An 18,390-nucleotide genomic window follows, 5' to 3' on the forward strand; every position below is an offset into this window, starting at 1 on the left:
TTGCCTCACCGGGCTCAGGAAGTGAAAGTGTGAATTTTTTTGTGTATCGCGCTTGAAGCTGGCTTAGGCTAGCGATCTCAGAGCCAAGGCTAATTATCGGAGAGGAAGCTCCTGCTTTGTTGGAGGAAATCATTTGTTTCTATGATCACGTTTGTAGCCCAGCGGGCGAGCGATCTGGCAGTGCTCAACTGAGGAGAAGCCTTGAGGTTGGAAGCAGTTTCCGGAGCAGTGCCTGTTGTGGATTGGCCTTCTTAGAGGCAGCATTTAATTTACGATCGCATTTGCAGCACAGCGGGTGAGCGATCATTAAGAATTTGGCACACTGAGGAGCGGATAGCTGCAGAGGCTTGCTTTTGCCTCACGGAGGATTCGAAATTGCCGCTCTCTTTTTTATTGCCTGCTGGACTCCCTTGGCCATCCAAAAGACTTATCACTGAGATCTGAAGGCAGAAGTTGCAGGTAAGGCAGCCCTGCATTATTGCACCACTTGGCTACACCACAGGATCTCTTCCCTCACAGTGAGTGAAATTGCACCGGCCATTTTCCCTGTCAGACCTGGGGCGGTTGTCTTATTTTGGCGGGAAGCCTTTTAAAATGGCTGACAGAGCCTGTAATGTCCCTGATGAAACAACCATGGCTGGGTTTTTTTCAGGCATTGTGGACCCTGGAGAGGGTCCATCTAATACGCAAGCCCCTAATAAGGCAAGGGATTCTAATAAGGCGCGCAGGATTCTACCACACGTACCAAAGAAAAAAAGGGCTCACGTGTGGAAGAAAGGCAGCACAAGGCTCTAGAGAGGGTATTCCATAAAGCCTCAGAGAGGGCCAATGAATCTGCTTCCCCAAGCCACCACCATGCCAGCCAAACTGCTCTCTCAGTGGCATCTATGAGCCCACCTAGAGCTTCAGTTGTCCAAGAACAGGGTCCTGGTCTCCTGATAGGGCCTTACCTGTATCACTTCCTCATCTTCCGGATATAGGTCCTTTATTCTGGACCCTATCTCAGACCAACTTAACATCAGGGCTAGGCTTGGGCCTGGTCAGGCCCGATAATCAAGCACCAAACCTGACAACTCATCCTCCTTTGCCTCAACAACCAATTCTTCAACTCCCTGATTCCTTTGGTCTCATGATCTCAGAGGCCATCCATCAGGGAGTGGCTCAATGTCTTCATTCGGAGGATCCCCCTCACCGTCGTGACCGCATAGGCGGGCAGTCCGCTACTACAGCCACTAGAACTGTCTCCAGTAAAGATGACCCTCCGGAGGTTGACGACCAGGAGTCATTTTCTGGAGAAGAAGATGTCGCAGAGGCAGCCTTGTCAGATGACGAGGGTCTGGCCCCAGACCAACCGGCTTTTGTGGGCCTATTCAAACCTCATCTCTTCCGATCACTCCTCTTCAAGGCACAGGCCACGACAGGATTAGGTCTCCCCTCTACGGGGGAAGGGAAACCTCAGTCATTACTGGATTTTTGGGGCAATCTCTTTGTAGAACCAACGGTGCCGGTGGAGGCCATTCTGGCCCCAAAGCTATTCGTTGATGTGGTTCAACTCCAATGGCTAGGTCCTGGATCTGGTTCCAATCCTAATAACAATGACAAACGTTTCTACAATTGCGCGCAGGATTTAGACAAGATCTTACAAGTTCCCAAGGTGGATGCCCCGGTGGTAGCACTTACATCCACATCACACGTTATGGGGCCAGAAGATGAGGCCCTCTGACCGGAAGATAAGCGGGCAGATCGCTCCATGGTGAAGTCACATCAAGCATCCGCCTGGGCCATTAGGGCGTCTACAGCTTCATCTTTTTTCAATTGTGCGGCCCTTATATGGATCAAACAACTTCAGGGTAGGATCCCACAAACAGATTTAAGGGCGCACCAAGATATCAATAAAATAGTTGCAGCAATGGAATTTTCAATGGACGCCAGTCTAAACACCTCAAGATGTTCAGCGAAGTCAATTGGTTCAACGGTAACCTCTCACCACCTTTTGTGGCTCAAGAATTGGTGCGCGGATGCCAGGAACAAGTGGCACTTGGCTTCATCGGCATACGAGGGGTCCCAGTTATTCGGATCCTCGCTGGACCCCATTTTAATTGAGACTCGTGATAAGAAGAAGGTTATTCCTTCTCTGTCTAGGAGAGGCGAAGTCAAGCACCAGCCTTATTTTCGTCCCTCATACGCACCTTCCTTTCGTGGCCAAGAATCCAGAAACTTCAATCAGCAATTGCAACGCTTCTCATCCTTCAGAATGGGTTACCAACGAAGCAGTCAGGTCAGATTGGGGCCCAAATTCTCCAACCGTAGATCTTTCCGGGGAGGGCAGGGAAAGCAATACAACTGCAGCCGATAATACTCCCACCAACCTCCCCATTGGGGGCTGGCTGGCCTTCTTCCATACCCAATGGGATTTCTCCACCTCTGATGTTTGGGTTCGAGATACGATACGCAGAGGTCTTTCTCTAGAGTTTCTCTTCAACCCCCCTACGGTTTTCTTACGGTGCCCTCTGTCTTCTTACGGTTGTAACCGGCAGCTGATGGATGAGGCAGTTCTCCATCTTTTTCAAATACGGGCCATCGAATATGTCCCTCCAAACCAGGAAAAACAGGGATTTTACTCCCGCCTCTTTGTCGTGAGAAAACCGTCGGGTGGTTGGAGAGCCATTCTTGACCTCAAGGCCCTTAATAGGTACATAGCCTATCATCGCTTCAAGATGCACTCTCTGCATGCCATTCTGGAGTGCATCCGCCCGGGAGATTTTCTCTCTTCCATCGATCTGACGGAAGCTTATTTACACGTGCCTGTCCGGCGAGAGTACCGTCAATTTCTCCGTTTCCACTACAATGGGTCTCATTACCAATATAGGGCCTTACCCTTCGGGCTGTCTTCGGCTCGTAGGGTTTTCACCAAAATTATGTCTGTATTAATGGCTCATATTCGCAAGGCTTCAAGCCTATCTTGACGATATCCTGATAATATCCATCTCTAAAGAAGGGGCAGAGAGGGATAGATCTCTCACTATACAGATTCTGCAGTCACATGGGTTCTCAATTAATTGGGACAAGAGTTACCTTATCCCATCCACATCTATAGTACACCTGGGAGCGAGAATAGACTCCTGTGAATCCATGGTTTTCTTGTCAGAAGATCGGCAGAGTAACCTGTCAGATTTGGCCGCCAATTGTAGTAGGGCGAGGTCAATTCCCTTAGTGAAGTTATCTCAGTTGTTAGGGAAGATGGTCTCATCATATGACATCGTTCCATGGTCTCGCCTACACAGCTGGCCACTATAGTGGTTTCTTTTGCCCCACCAGAGGAACCTCATCAGTGTGTCCAATCGTCGTGTCTCTTTACAGAGGGAAATAGCAGAATCCTTGGAATGGAGGACAACGGCGGCAGTAACCAAAGGCTCCATTTTCAGGGAACCAGTACGGAAAGTTATCACGACTGACGTCAGTCTGTCGGGGTGGGGTGCCCATCTAGACCATCATCTGGCCCAAGGCAAGTGGTCACCTGCCGAGACCAAACAGGGAATCAACCTTTTGGAAATGTGGGCGATCTTTCTGGCTCTTCAAGCCTTCAAGTCTCTAATTCTGAACTCGGATGTGTTGGTACTTACCGACAACATGACAGCAAAGGCTCATGTGAACAAGTTGGGGGGCACTCACTCTCAGGCTTTAATGACTGAGGCTCTATTTCTCGGTCATTGGACTGAGTCACATCTACGATCCTTGAAAGCGGAACACATATCTGGAGTGGACAACACGACAGCGGACTCCCTCAGTCGTCAAACCGTAGATCAAGCGGAGTGGTCTTTGGCCCCGTGGATTTTCCAAGGTTTATCATCCTGCTTTGGGTGCCCTCTAGTGGATCTATTTTCATCCAGAACCAACAACCAAGTGCCAAGGTTCTTCTCGAGATTCCCCTCGTTGGGAGCGGAGGTGGTGGATGCCCTCCGCAGCAATTGGCCTCCGGGCCTACTATACGCCTTTCCACCTATCCCGCTCATACTCAGGGTTATTTGCAAGCTTCTGATTGAATGGGCAGAACTCCGTTTGGTGACTCCGTATTGGCCCAGGAGGCCTTGGTTTGCGGATCTGATAGCACTCTCGACACGAGAGCCATGGAAGATTCCAGACAATCAGGTGGAATTGTGCCAGGGCCCGCTCAAGCACCCGGACCCACAATGGCTAAAGCTAACCGTGTGGAGACTGAGCGGAGCATGTTAGTGGAGGCCAGGGTCCCGGAGCAAGCCATTCCTACTATGCTTGCAGCTCGCCGAGATTCCACCAAATGGATCTACAACGCTACTTGGCATGCGTTTGTTTCCTGGTGTCACAATCATGAAAGGGAGGCTAATTCTGCATCTGTCTTGGACATTTTGGCATTTCTATAACAAGGTCTCAAGGCCCCTAATATGCTCAGGAGACAGGTGGTGGCACTCTCTTCAGTCCTGAGGTGCGGTTCGTTTTCCTCTCTTGCCAGGGAGCCTCTTATTCAGCAGTTTCTGTGCGGTGCGACTAATATCAGGCCACCGGTGGTTCACCATTTTCCTACTTGGCGACTGAATGCAGTCCTAACAGGATTGACTAAAACTCCATTTGAACCTCTAAGAGAAGTGTCACTTCGTTTCCTGTCTCTAAAAGTGGCGTTCCTAGTAGCCATCACTTCGGCCCGTCGGATCTCAGAGCTATCAGCGTTTTCGGTTCGTCAGGACCTTTCCGTGTTTTTGCCCGATAGAGTGGTACTCCGGATGGATCCGGTTTTCATTCCAAAAGTCAACACTAAGTTCCATAGGTCTCAGGAGGTCGTTCTCCCAGATTTCTGTCCAAATCCTTCCCATCACCTAGAAAGAGTGTGGCACACATTGGACGTGAGGAGAGCATTGAAGATCTACATCAGCCGGACATCAGCCTTCAGAAAAACAGAAGCTCTTTTCGTATCGTTCCAATCAGTATCACTGGGATCGAAGGTTTCCAAGTCTGTCTTAGCCAGATGGATTAGAGCTGCTATTGCTACAACATATGAGAAGCAGGCTCTACCGATTCCATGGAATGTCATGGCCCATTCCACTAGGAGTGCTGCTTCATCAGCTGCATGGAGTACTCAAGCTTCCATTGATGAAATCTGTAGGGCCGCAACATGGTCCAATCCTTCATCATTTATTTGTCACTATCGAGTGGATGCTTTTGCATCAGCTGATGCTTTATTCGGCAGACGAGTTCTACAGGCAGTTCATCTGGATCAGTGATGACTGGTCGCCAGGATCCCGCCCATGATGACATCTAGCTTTGGTATGTCCCACACCTGATGGCCGTTTCCCCCGACAGAAAGAACGGGGCGTTGGCTTACCTGAACGCCCCTTCTTAGAGAGGGGGAAATGGCCATCAGTCCCACCCTTGGCGACTGTGAGCATGGGGGGTGGGAGGATATTAATTATTTCTCATTTCAGTCCGATACGTCAGTCTGCGACCAGTTCCTCGCAAAAAGCTGGAGAGCATAAAGGAAGCGGGGACAACAACAAAAGAATTCAGCAGACCCGGTCCAATCAGAATCAAGGAGATAAACCCCATTTCCCCCTCTCTAAGAAGGGGCGTTCAGGTAAGCCAACGCCCCGTTTTAACACTGGGACAGTTTAATTTGCCTTTAAACAGATTTAGCTTGGGTTTAGGATGACTTGGAAGGCAATGTGAATGAGAATGTGAAATTAAAAATAGGGTTTTTAGACAGATACAGCTACTCTAAGCTACTTCTTGTTTTTCCAGGCTAAGTTTATCTTTCACTAATGTTTGCTCCATATTGTATCTTCTCCCAGGTGATCTCTATGCTCCTGTATATTCTGCTTTGAGAACTGCAGATTGTACTTGTTATACCCGTGTATACTAATACTATAACAGATGTTATAAACTTGTTCCTGTGGGAAAGGGGAAGGCATGACTGTGATTTTTGTTCAGGTATTGGCTTTTAGGAGACTCCCATACTCAAACTCTCAATTACATCTTATCAAGTGCCTTCAAGTATCATCCTACTGGGCTCATTTCACAATTATTTCTGAAAGGTTTTTCAACATTATTACTTGTTAAATCAGTGGTGAAATCTGAACTGGTTTGTTAGTGGTTTGCTGGTTGTGCATGCGCGCTGCCAACATGTGCTGTGCGCCCACATGCACAGTGCGCACCACGCACCAAATGTGAGGTGTGCGCACGTAGTGCATACCAAAAAGAGGCATAGGGTAAGTAGAACAGCGCAGGGTGTGTGTCATCAGCTGTGGCCCGCGTTCTTTTTTTTTTTTACTTTTAGAAGCATTTTTTTACAACCTATTCGGCCAAATAGTTAAAAAGCTTTTAAAAGTAAAAAAAAAGGCTCTGACGATCGTGCGGCTGAGCTGTGCTCATCAGAGCCTTTTTTTAACCTTTTAAAAGCATTTTTTACAACCTATTCCTACCATTCAGGCAGGAAAAGCGAGTGAACCGGAAAGAAGCGGCAAGTGGGCGACCAGGCGATTGGGTGTGCATGGGTGGGGGGCCCAGGGATTTTTGCTATTTGTTCTCTGAACCACCCGCCGCCATTGCTACCAGATCAGCTGATCCGGTCTGAACTAGGAGCATTTCAGCCCTGTGTTAAATATGTATATATCTGCGCCCCCTGAGCTGGGCCCCCTGCCAGAAAGTGATTCGGAAAGTGAGGGGGAAGGGCCATCAGGACTTACATCTGGAGCACCGGCTTCCCTGGCTCAGCTGCAGGAGCCAGAGGCAGGCCAGGTGGAGGAGATAACGAGGCCTCCGTCCCCTGACTCTTTTCTCCCCCAGGCCACGCCTCCAGACCTGGCTAATGGCAATCAGGCCTGGCTGGACTCTAGGTTTCGTAGGCAGGAGAGGCGGGAACAACAGAACCAGGGGTGGGGCAGGCCTAGGAAGTGCTGAGTCATGGAGCCACACCCTACAGGATATAAAAGCAGCAAGGGCTGCTATACCACTTTGTGGCGAGCAAATCAAATGCTTAGAGGGAGGGAACTAGAGCTGAAGTACTGTTTGTTCCTGGTTTCCTGGTTGACTCATCAGCATCAAGAGAGATAACAGAGTCACTTGGCAGACGCTCGCCAGTTTGCTGCCAGAGCTGATAGTTGCCAGCTAATTAAGTCATCGCTCGTGTCTCCCGGACTGAGGAGGGGGACAGAACAATATGCTCTCTCACACAGATAAGGCAATGCTGGCCATTTTATAGAAAGTAAAAAGATAAAATGAAAAGAATAAAAAATTTAAAAGCTATGTGAGTTCTGCACAGAAATGGTTATTCCTCCATGAGTCTTGGTACAAAACAAATGATAGGCTTCTGCAGTTGTCTTGTTGCTTTGTTATACTTACATATTTCATATTTCTATTTTTGCAAAGTGCAATAGTAGCCTTTTATATTTAAGACAAGGGCAATGTAAACTCTTCATGCAATTGTTAAACAATGCCACAATTATTTTTTCATGAGATAAAAGATTGTAATTTTAATATATCACTATTTAATATTTTGTAATTCAATTACAATGGTAAATAAAAAGATTAGTCTACATATGGTTATTAGCCTAAAGGCTAAATGAAATATCCATATCTAGAAAGAGTATACTTCTCAAGGTAGTTGCTGCGGATAAATAAGTGACATAGTTGCAAATTTCTGTGATAAAGCTTTGTTGGCATAGGAAAGCATAGCAAAATATGTCTCTACCAGTCATAACAACAATTGCATGTTTTTTCCAGGATTGGGTGACTGCTTCATAAAATACCTCCGGCCTCTCCACTAGATTATTGTATCTGAAATAACTCTGGAGTGAGGATACAAGCAATAAGAGGACATTCACAGAAATTTATCCATCATGAAATACTGCAGTGTAACAAGAGAACAAAAAATATTTGAATGCATCAAATTATATCGCAGGGTTCATAAATGAACCAGTGATACAGAATGTCAAATGTATTAAACAAGGCTGTCAGATCCAAAAGATATGATATCAGACTTAGCCACCAAAAGTGTTGGGAATGACAGCACAAAATATTGTTCAGAATTTCAGAAAGTGTATTTTCAGTTGAATGGCCTGCCTGACATCCTGAATGATAAAGATAGAGAAGACTATCAGGAAATAAATGAAGAATCAATTGAGAGAAAAATTCTCCCTCTAGGTGGAAACAGCATCCAGGAATGGGTTGACCTCTTCTGTTCAGTTGAAGGACTGAATCTGTCAAAGCTGTTAAGCTCCGCCTCTGTTGCTAGGGCTTTCTCGCTTTTGACTCTGTCGTTCAACCTGGATAGTCATGTCAAAAGTGGTCTTCTTAATTGATCTATTCCTGGATTCAGGAATAGATCAATTAAGAAGACCACTTTCGACACGACTGTCCAGGCTGAAGGACTGAGTCAAAAGCGGAAAAGCCCTAGCAACAGAGGCGGAGCTTAACAGCTTTGACAGCTAGCGAGCTGCCTGACAGTTTAAAACTGCAATTGGTGGAGCTTCACACTTCCAGTCTACAAAGACAATTGATGGACTCGATTGTGTATTGTAAGTTTTGACAGCTCTCCTGGTGCGTGGAGAGACTGTCTCTTTCCCAGCTGCTAGGGCTTTGGGTCCAGCCATTGGAAGAACCCCCTACCTTCGTCTTTGACAGATAGCTGTCAACTTGAGACATGTGCCTTCCGTCAAGCAGCAGGCACTCCGGAGAGGCTAGTGGTGGAGTCCAGCACTTCCAATTGGAGTAGGGGGTTGGAGAATGGAACTCTGCACTCCCCAGTATCAGCGGGGGAAGCCAAATTTCACAATTTTGGTGCTTTCAGCCTGGGCGAGTCGGGCGGCCATTTTGACAGCTAGCGAGCCATCCGACAGTTTAAAACTGCAATTGGTGGAGCTTCACACTCCCAATCAGCCTGCCTGCCTTGCGGCTTCACCACCCCAGCCATAGCAAGACAAATTGCAGGCTTCCAAGCCTCCGGATCGTTGGTTTGACATTGCTACAACTTGTGTTCGGCAGCCATTGACAGCCACGCCGCAGCTCTATTGGAAAAGAGGGGCTGATTTTAGGGCCTCGCGCCCGTTACTTTGCCTGGCGATCACCATTTTGGTGCATTGTGTACCACCTTTTAAATATTGGCTGCAAGACCTTGCTGATCTAGCTGGAGAGTCAACAGAATGCCTAAGGCTCTCTACAAGTCTAAAAACGACAGGAAAGCCGCAGCAGCTAAGATTGAGGAGGCTGGAGCTGCTGGAAACAGGGATCAGCCTGCTCTACCATCCCCTTCAATGGATAGAGCCAGAATGGCTTCTACTAAAGGTCACAGCAGGCCTGCCAACCATAGTAAGCACTCGGTTGCATTCCAATGGGATTAGAGGCGGAGAGACCAAGCTCTGCAGAAGCTTTGTAATAAAGCTAGTAAACACAGTGCCTCTGCCTCAGATATGGTCTCTGCACTCACTGCTACTGACAGACTGCAATGCAGAACTTTGTCATCAGATGGAGCTCCAGATCAGGTTTCTCTGCAGAGTTTCCCTCTGACTATGTTCTGTCCTCCTTCGCCTCCATCCGAGTGATGGCCCAATTAGCTGGCACTATCAGCTCTGGCAGGAGAATAGCGAGCGTCTGCCAGATGAGTCACCCAGGAACAAACTTCAGCTCTTAGTTAATCAGTTGATTTGCCTGCTACAAAGAAGCACAGCAGCTCTGGCTGCCTTTATATCCTGTGGGGTGTGGCTCCATGACTCAGCACTTCCTAGGCCTGCCCTACCCCTTCTTCTGTTGTTCCCTCCTCTCCTGCCTACGAAACCTAGGGTCCAACCAAGCCTGATTGCCATCAGCTGGGTCTGAAGGTGTGGCCTTGGGGGGGAAAGAGTCAGGGGACGGAGGTTCGTTATCTCCTCCACCTGGCCTGCCTCTGGCTCCTGGAGCTGAGCCAGGGAAGCCGGTGCTCCCGAGGTAAGTCCTGATGGCCCTTCCCCCTCACTTTCCAAGTCACTTTCTGACAGGAGGCCCGGCTCGGGGCGCAGACACAACAGACTATCTCTAATGCTGAGCTGTGGGGTTCTTCAGCCAAGGACTTGGAGGAGGTCATCCAAGCTCCCATGGTGTCCACCTCTGTCAAGGTAATTCAACATAATGCAGAGGTGTGCCCAGCTGTTAGCAAGGACCTTCCCTTGCCTGAGAACATAAAGGACTTTATTATGGAGGCTATTAGGAGCAGTATTTCTGAGACCTTCCAACAGTCCAGAAGGGCTTATTCCGAAGTCTCTGGATACCCCAACAGCTGTGTGGACCTGGAACAGGAGGAATTTCCTCCCTGTCAGAGCCCTGGGTCCCCCATTCCTTCTCAGGAGAGTTTGCCATCAATTTTGGGAGACACAGAACAGCAAGAGTTGGATCTATCGGATGACGAAGGTCTCCAACCTGAACAACCTGCATTCACAGGCCTGTTCCCACCCAGTGTTTTCAAGTCCCTGCTATTTAAACGTGGCCCGCCTAGGGTCATGTCCTGAGGGACCTGGAACTACTGAGGCCCAGGATTCAGCTGACCCACTTTTTTCAGAACCAGGCAGATCGGTAGACACCGTTCCAGCTCCACGGCTTTTTATCGACGTGGTTCAAAGACAGTGGTCAGCTCCTGGGTCAGACCCGATTCCCTCTGCTTCTGACAGGAGATATTTTAATGTTGCACCAGACATGGCTAAAGTTCTTCAGACACCTTCGGTGGATGCACCAGTGGTGGCATTTGATGTCTTCTTCCAACATCCCTGGGGAGCCGGAGGAAGGCCTGCGACCAGAGGATAAGCGCTCAGAGTAGTCCCTGCAGCGAGCACACCAAGGAAATGCCTGGGCCATCTGCTCAGCCACCACTGCATCATTTTTTAATAGACCCATACTCTTTTGGCTCCACCAACTGCAGAAGAAGGTCCCGGCATCAGACATCCGGATGCAACAGGACATCATTAAGATTGTAACTGCAATTCAATTTTCTGCTGATGTAACACTTCGCAGCTAAAGCCATGGCTTCCTCTATAGCGGCCAGACGTCTCCTTTGACTAAGGCAATGGCACGCAGATGCCGGTCATAAATGGTGCCTGGCTTCTGCTCCCTTTACAGGGGACAAATTATTTGGGGAGGAGCTGGAACCCTTATTAATTGAGACACAGGACAAGCGCAAAGTCTTGCCTTCTTCCCAGCGCAGAGACAACTATCGATGTCCCCCTTTCTACAGTTCCCAGCCGTTTAGGGGGTCAGATTTAGGTGGTGGGCCTGCACGCTCACAAGTCTCTTTTGGCCAATGACAAAGATCTCAGCAAGACCGAACAAACAGAGGTAGAACCTTCCCAGCCAGATAGCCCTTTTGAGGGGGAGGAAGTCACTCATTCCAGTGCCGTAAGTAACTGCATGTCCATTCCTCCCATCGGCGGCCGTTTGGCCATCTTTGCCACATGATGGGAGAAGATTACATCGGACACTTGGGTACGGGAGACTGTAAGATCTGGTCTCTCACTAGAATTCCTTTCCACCACCTCCCAAGGTTTTTTATCTGCTGCCCTATGTCGAAGGCTATTTAAAGAAGGCTGTTACAGATGCAGCCATTAAATATTTGTTCAGCATTAGAGTGATTCAGAGGGTACCAGTGGATCAACGTGGGCAAGGCTTCTACTTAATCTTATTTGTCATGCCCAAAGCCTCGGGTGAGTGGAAACCTATTCTGGACCTCAAAAGGCTTAACTGTTATATCGTATATAAACGGTTCAAAATGCAGTCTCTTCTTTTAATTCTTGCCTCAGTGCGGCCGGGCGACTTCCTCATCTCAATTGACTTAACAGGGACTATTTACATATCCCTATTCTGCCCTTGCATCGGCAGTATCTTAGATTTTACTACTCAGTTAATCACTACCAATATAGGGCTATGCCCTTTGGACTGTCATCAGCCCCTCGGGTGTTTACCAAGGTGCTAGCCGCCTTGGCGGCTCATCTCAAGACAAGCAGATAGGTATTCAATGTTACCTGTATGACATTTTAATTCAATCTTCCTTGAGCTCTCAGGCTATGGAGGGTCTCCAGGTAACAATCACGGCTCTTATTTATTTATTTATTTATTTATTTATTTATTTATTTATTTATTTATTTATTTATTTATTTATTATTCATATTTGTATACCGCCCTATCTCCCGAAGGACTCAGGGCGGTTCACAGGCACTTAAAACATTTATATACAAGTTAAGATAATCATTAAAAAACTTATTCTAATGCCAGATTATTAAAAATATAAATATAAATATTAAAACCAATTTAAAACCCCTATAAATTTAAAATCTAAGTCAGTCCTGCACAGATGAATAGATGTGTCTTGAGCTCGCGACGGAAGGTTCGGAGGTCCGGAAGTTGACGGAGTCCTGGGGGGAGTTCGTTCCAGAGGGTGGGAGCCCCCACAGAGAAGGCCCTTCCCCTGGGCGTCGCCAGACGACACTGCCTAGCTGACGGTACCCTGAGGAGTCCCTCTCTGTGAGAGCGCACAGGTCAGTGAGAGGTATTCGGTAGCAGTAGGCGGTCCCGTAAATAACCCGGCCCTATGCCTATCTTACCCAACATGGCTTCTCTATTAATCTAGAGAAGAGCCATTTGACTCCATCTACCTGTATCCTCCATCTGGGGGTGGTTATAGATTTCACTGAAGGTAGGGTATATTTGTCTCAGGAGTGACAGGACAGTATCAGAGACCTAGCAGATAGGGTCCAGAGAGAGCACAGATTGCCTTTAGTACTGCTTTCTCAGCTCCTGGGCAAAATGGTGTCCAGCATTTCCATCATACCTTGGGCACAATTACATATCAGGGACCTTCAATGGTTTCTTTTACCTTTCCAGAGGATGGGCAAAAGCAACTCGTCAGCCAAGATTCAGGTCTCCAGTGGGGTCCTCCAGTCTCTCAACTGGTGGAGGTCTGTGGCCATCACCAAGGGCTGTCCCTTCCACGAACCCCAGTGCCTGGTAGTTACAAGAGATGCCAACCTGTATGGCTGGGGGCGCATTGTCAGGCCCAAGTAGTACAGGGCAGATGAAGCCTTCTAGACCTCAAGGAGAGCATCAACTGGCTAGAACGGCATGCCATCTACCTGGCCCTCCTTCAGTTTCAACAGTTGGTCTTGGGCAAGCACATTTTGGTGCTAACCAACAATGTGGCTGCGAAGGCCCACATAAACCATCAGGGGGGTACCAGGTCCAAGTCTCTGATGTCAGAGGCCAAGAGGCTGGGCCTTTGGGCAGAGAGGCACTTAGAATCTTTGATGGTGGAGTACATCTCCAAGGTGTCCAATGTACAGGCAGACTGGCTGAGCCAGACAGTTATCGACCACATGGAGTGGCGCCTGCACTCGTCTCTCTTCTGGGAACTGATGGACCGTTTTGGCACCACGGAGGTAGACTTATTTGCCTCCCCAGAGAATTCACAGCTCTCAAGATTTTTTTCTCAATTTCTGACTCAAGGGGCAGAGGGGGTCAATGCCCTTCATGCTCCGTGGCCGTCAAGCCTACTTTACACATTTCCTCCTCTTCCCCTCCTTCCAAGGGTCATTCGGAGGGTTTTGGAGGAAAGGGCGGAGGTGCTCCTTCTGGCTCCACGTTGGTCCAGGAGGTCTTGGTTCATGGACCTCATGACTCTCTTGGTGGCTTCACTCTGGAGGAACCCTCAGGGTGTGGTGTTGCTCAGCCAGGGGGCGTTGGTCCACCTGGACCCTCAGTGGCTCCAACTGACCACCTGACGCTTGAATGGCACGCTTTGAGGGGGGACAACTTCTTCTCCAGGGTCATCAAAACTATCCAGGCCTCCTGCCAGCCTTCCACCGAATTTTTTTACATCGTGACCTGGAAAACCTTTTGTGATTGGTGCAGCAAATCAGGAATGGCACCACTTACAGTATTGATAGCCCAGATCCTAGACTTTTTGCACGATGGACTGGATGCGGGGCTATCGCCCAACACTATACGGAGACAAGTAGCCGACCTGTCCTCCATCCTAGCTTGCGGATCTCTGGACTCCCTTTCGCAACATCCCACTATCCTGCGTTTTATTAAAGGAGCGGCTAATCTATGCTCACCAGCATACACTGCGTATTCCATGCTGATCGTGTGGTTCTGAGACTGGACTCTTCCTTTTTACCTAAGGTCAACCTAAGGTCAACGTTCCACAGAGCGTAGGAGTTGATCTTACCCAACTTCTGTCCTACCCTGGTCCACCCCTTAGAAAAGTGCTGGCACATTCTGGATGTGCGGAGGGCCCTCCGCATTTACCTTAAATGCATGACTAACTTGAGGTAGACAGAATCTTTATTTATCTCTTTTCAGCTGGCCCCCTTAGGTTCCACAGTCAAATCTTCTACCATTGGCTGATGGCTTCGCCTGATCATCACCAAGGCGTACGAGCTACAGTTCTTTCCAAGACCTCTGACGGTGACAGCACATTTGACCCAAAGTGTGGCTACAATGGCAGTGTGGGCCACGCAGGCCTCTTTGGCAGAGATTTGCTGGGCGACAACCTGGACATTGCCTTCTCCATTTATCAAACGTTATAAGTTAGATATGTACACCTCGGGAGAGATGGCATTCGGCCGTCAGATCCTTCAGCGGGTCCACACGGACGGGGAGGTTTCTGACCAGACTGCAACCCGCCCATAATGCAGGGACAGAAAGCTTTGGTATGTCCCATTCCTGGATGCTGTTTCCACCTAGAGGGAGAAGAGGCGTTGGTCTTACCTGATACTTACCTTCTTGTTGGATGGAAACAGCATCTAGCCCCATCCTTGTGTTTGTCTAGTCTTCACTTAATGAGACTGTTTTTATACCGACACGTCGAGTCTGTCACTTCGTATTCGTCAAAAATAGGAAAGTCCTAGCAACAAAGGCGGGAAAGCCCTAGCAACAGCTTTGACAGACTCAGTCCTTCAACTGAACAGACAAGGTCAACCCTTTTCTGGATGCTGTTTTCACCCAACGAGAAGGTGCGTATCAGGTAAGATCAACACCCCCTTTCTGAATTTTTTGAGATGCCATGCCCAGAAAGTTGAGCATCTCTGATCTAGTTTGACTGTAAAATTCAGGAGCCATCAAATTTAGTCATTTTACATTTTTAGTATTAACTATTTCATTACTTGGTTACATTTTGTATTCATACAAAATGTATACATTTGTATTGTTTCAGGTGCAAAACAACAAGGAATCAACAAGGTTTGAGGGATTGTTTGTTTTTAATGATGCTTTTTTTTAATATACTCTCTACCCTTCTTCAGCTCAATCTGCCATTTTTTCCTCTGTGGAAAAAGCCTCATTCTCCAAACATTCAGATAGTTTGAAAACATTTGTCATCTTTCTAACTCCTGTGTCTGTCTTCTCCTTCCCCTAGCTTTTTATTTTATCTATGCCTTGACAATTAAAGCCTTGTACCATAATTTGTTAATGGATTTATCTTTCATCTTTTATACACTTTTCCAGGCTTTCAATTAGTAGGCTAAGAACAATAACGTATTTAAAAATGTAGCAAAAAACAACCAGTATAGAAACACAGATAATGAAACATCTTTAGGCACAACACTTGCCATTTAAAATAACTTTGCTTAAAGTAGATTGAGGAGACTGTTCAATTATCTGTGGGTCACCATTGAAAAAACATATCATCTCCATCTCTGTGGAAGAAGTTGCTATTTCACATACAGGCACCTAAACAACACTGACAAGTTAATGTTATAGTTGTCAGTTGCCAAATCTTTAAAAGAGGTTTTAGGTTCATGCGTGGGGGGTGGGACGCATTGCATTTTGGGGGTTCGGGCACGCACACGTGCATTTCCATTTTTGGCACTCGGTCTGGAAAAGATTAGCCTTCACAGATATATAGGAATCAAAAATCTCTGTTGATTTTCTGACACTCAAATGCTCGCTGAGATGAGATTCAAATCCTTTCTAAAAAATCCAGTGTAAAATTCTGTCAATAATTTACATTGTAGGAGGAAGGCTTTTTTTGTGCATAATGCCTATTAAGTAAAGAAGTACCACAGAAGTCATAAATCTGCTTCTGAAAAGCAGAGGCAGCCCTTTCCAGACTCCAGTATTACAATCCATTGGGGGGAGGGGAGAAAGGCTGCTTTTTAACCATAACTTCAAAATAAAAGAATATCTGTATTATTGTTTATGTAAGCATCAGTTTCGTGAACAGTTTCTAATAAAATTTATAACTTTTCTAACTTTTAATCTTTTTCTGTCCATGCAGTATTCCTGCTGTCTGAAGCCATCTGCTATCTAACAAGGTAAAGAATCATAACCTTTATATATAACATAAGAAATATTTTCATCATTTTCTTGAGGAAAATAAGAAGCCCTCAAGTATTGCTGTCAGCATTGTTAGACTTTGTGCACAAAAGGCATTCGGCATATCCTACTCAACAGCAATGTGCTAACCCAGTAGAACTTGTTACCCTGGATGGTTCAAACCATGTTCTCTATAAATCAGGTTATTTCTCATGAAATGATAACATAGGTTATCAGGGAAGATGCATCAATTTTGTTTAGTGTCAGATACAGAGTATTAGATTTGTAATGTCTTCACAACACTAAAAAGGAGGTGAGCAATCTCTTATAAAACCCCCCAGCAACTTTTGAATGGCCCAAATTCCCAAACAAAAGACTTCAGGAATAGCAATAGCACTTAGACTTATATACTGCTTCAAGTGTTTTTACAGCCCTCTCTAAGCGGTTTTACAGAGTCAGCATATTGCCCCCAACAATCTGGGTCCTCATTTTATTGACCTCAGAAGGATGGAAGGCTGAGTCAACCTTGAGCCAGTGAGATTTGAACTGCCAAATTACAACTAGCAGTCAGCTGAAGTAGCCTGCAGTGCTGCACTCTAACCACTGCGCCACCTCGCCTCTGTAATACAGCTTTGGCATATATCAGTGTTTTCTAGATGATTCCAGCCAATTCATCAAAGTAACATAAAAAAAGATAAAGAGCATACCTGCTCTTAATTTTATAACTTTTCCAACCTGATGTGGTAAACTCCAATATCACCTGTCCAGCACTGTTGCTACTATATATTTTATGTTTTTTTTAAAAGAAAGTTATTCAAAATCCAATAAGAAATTTAAACTAAAAAGTTTGGTGGCACCTATAAAGATCAACGAATGTATTATAATTTTCAACTGCATCTGTGAATCAGAAGAATTTATGCTGTAATAAATTGATTATTCCTGAAGATTAATTTGTTTTTATTCTGAAACATTATTGCTGCTAATTATTTGGGAATTCTTAAGAAAATTAAAAAGAGTTCTTAATGCATGGGACATCTGACACTCTCCAGATGTTTTAGACTCCTCAGCTCAATTAGCATGGCCATTGGCAAAGTTTTGTGAGAATTGTGGAAACAATCAATATCTATTACTGTTATAACATAACATAACATAACATCAGAGTTGGAAGGGACCTTGGAGGCCTTCTAGTCCAACCCCCTGCCCAGGCAGGAAACCCTACACCATCTCAGTCAGATGGTTATCCAACATTTTCTTAAAAATTTCCAGTAATCAAAATATGTAATCAAAATATTTTAAGGCAGATGAACAAGCAAGAAACTAGGAAGTTGGAGTGTGTATAAATGTTAAGGTCTAAAACCTTACAGTATACAAAGCAATGTCATCATATGTAATTCACTTTCCAACAGGCTGTATACAGCTAGTGAGGTTCAAAGAGTTGAACAGGAATAAAATATTTGATCAAGTGAGAATTACTAGCCTTTTAATATCTATAATAGAGAGGAGCAGCTATGGCCCAATGCTGCCTAAAACTATAAGTTAGTTCCTGTTTAGAGAAGCATCATAAGTGTATGGTAAATATTTGCTTTTTTTAACACATGAATAGGCAGCCTGGCCTACTTCAAAGAATTTGCACTAAACTGCCACAACTGTGTAGCATTGTTTGTATTGGCTGGGAGTAATAGCTATTGAAATTCAAAACATCTGTAGGGCATTGGTTTAATTTTTCAACCATTCTACTAAATTGACATGAATCAGTGTCAACTTTGCTCATAGGTTCCTAACCTGACAGTATCTGTGACTTTCTGTTGTGAAAAAAAAATAACACACACTATAATATCAACCAAAGCAATGAAGCAGTTTTCTGCAGATTTAATATAGGAACAAATCATAAAAGTGGATAGGGCTTTTAAGAATCATGTGTTGAGAAGTGCTCTTTTGCGGGTCTGGAAAAAATATTCTTATAAATTAGATTACAAGATTCCTATATGGGCGAGCCCTAGACATGCAATAGAGAATATAAATATAGAACAGAAACAGGAAATGATTACTTATAAAGAACTTTTGTATGCTGAAGGAGGTAGATTGCAATTAAAA

At 46.0% G+C, this 18,390-nt stretch overlaps 1 protein-coding gene across 1 annotated transcript in view; it reads left to right on the top strand.

The window, feature by feature from the left end:
* ZNF385B (zinc finger protein 385B) overlaps positions 1–18,390 on the top strand; it is a 298,732-nt gene that overhangs the window by 51,193 nt on the left and 229,149 nt on the right. Inside the window, exon 2 of the mRNA XM_058189529.1 lies at positions 16,259–16,295. The gene's annotated coding sequence lies outside the window, so the exon portion shown is untranslated. The remainder of the gene's footprint in view (positions 1–16,258; positions 16,296–18,390) is intronic.

The sequence above is a fragment of the Ahaetulla prasina genome, chromosome 1, assembly GCF_028640845.1.
Source record: "Ahaetulla prasina isolate Xishuangbanna chromosome 1, ASM2864084v1, whole genome shotgun sequence".
Classification (NCBI taxonomy): Eukaryota; Metazoa; Chordata; class Lepidosauria; order Squamata; family Colubridae; genus Ahaetulla; species Ahaetulla prasina.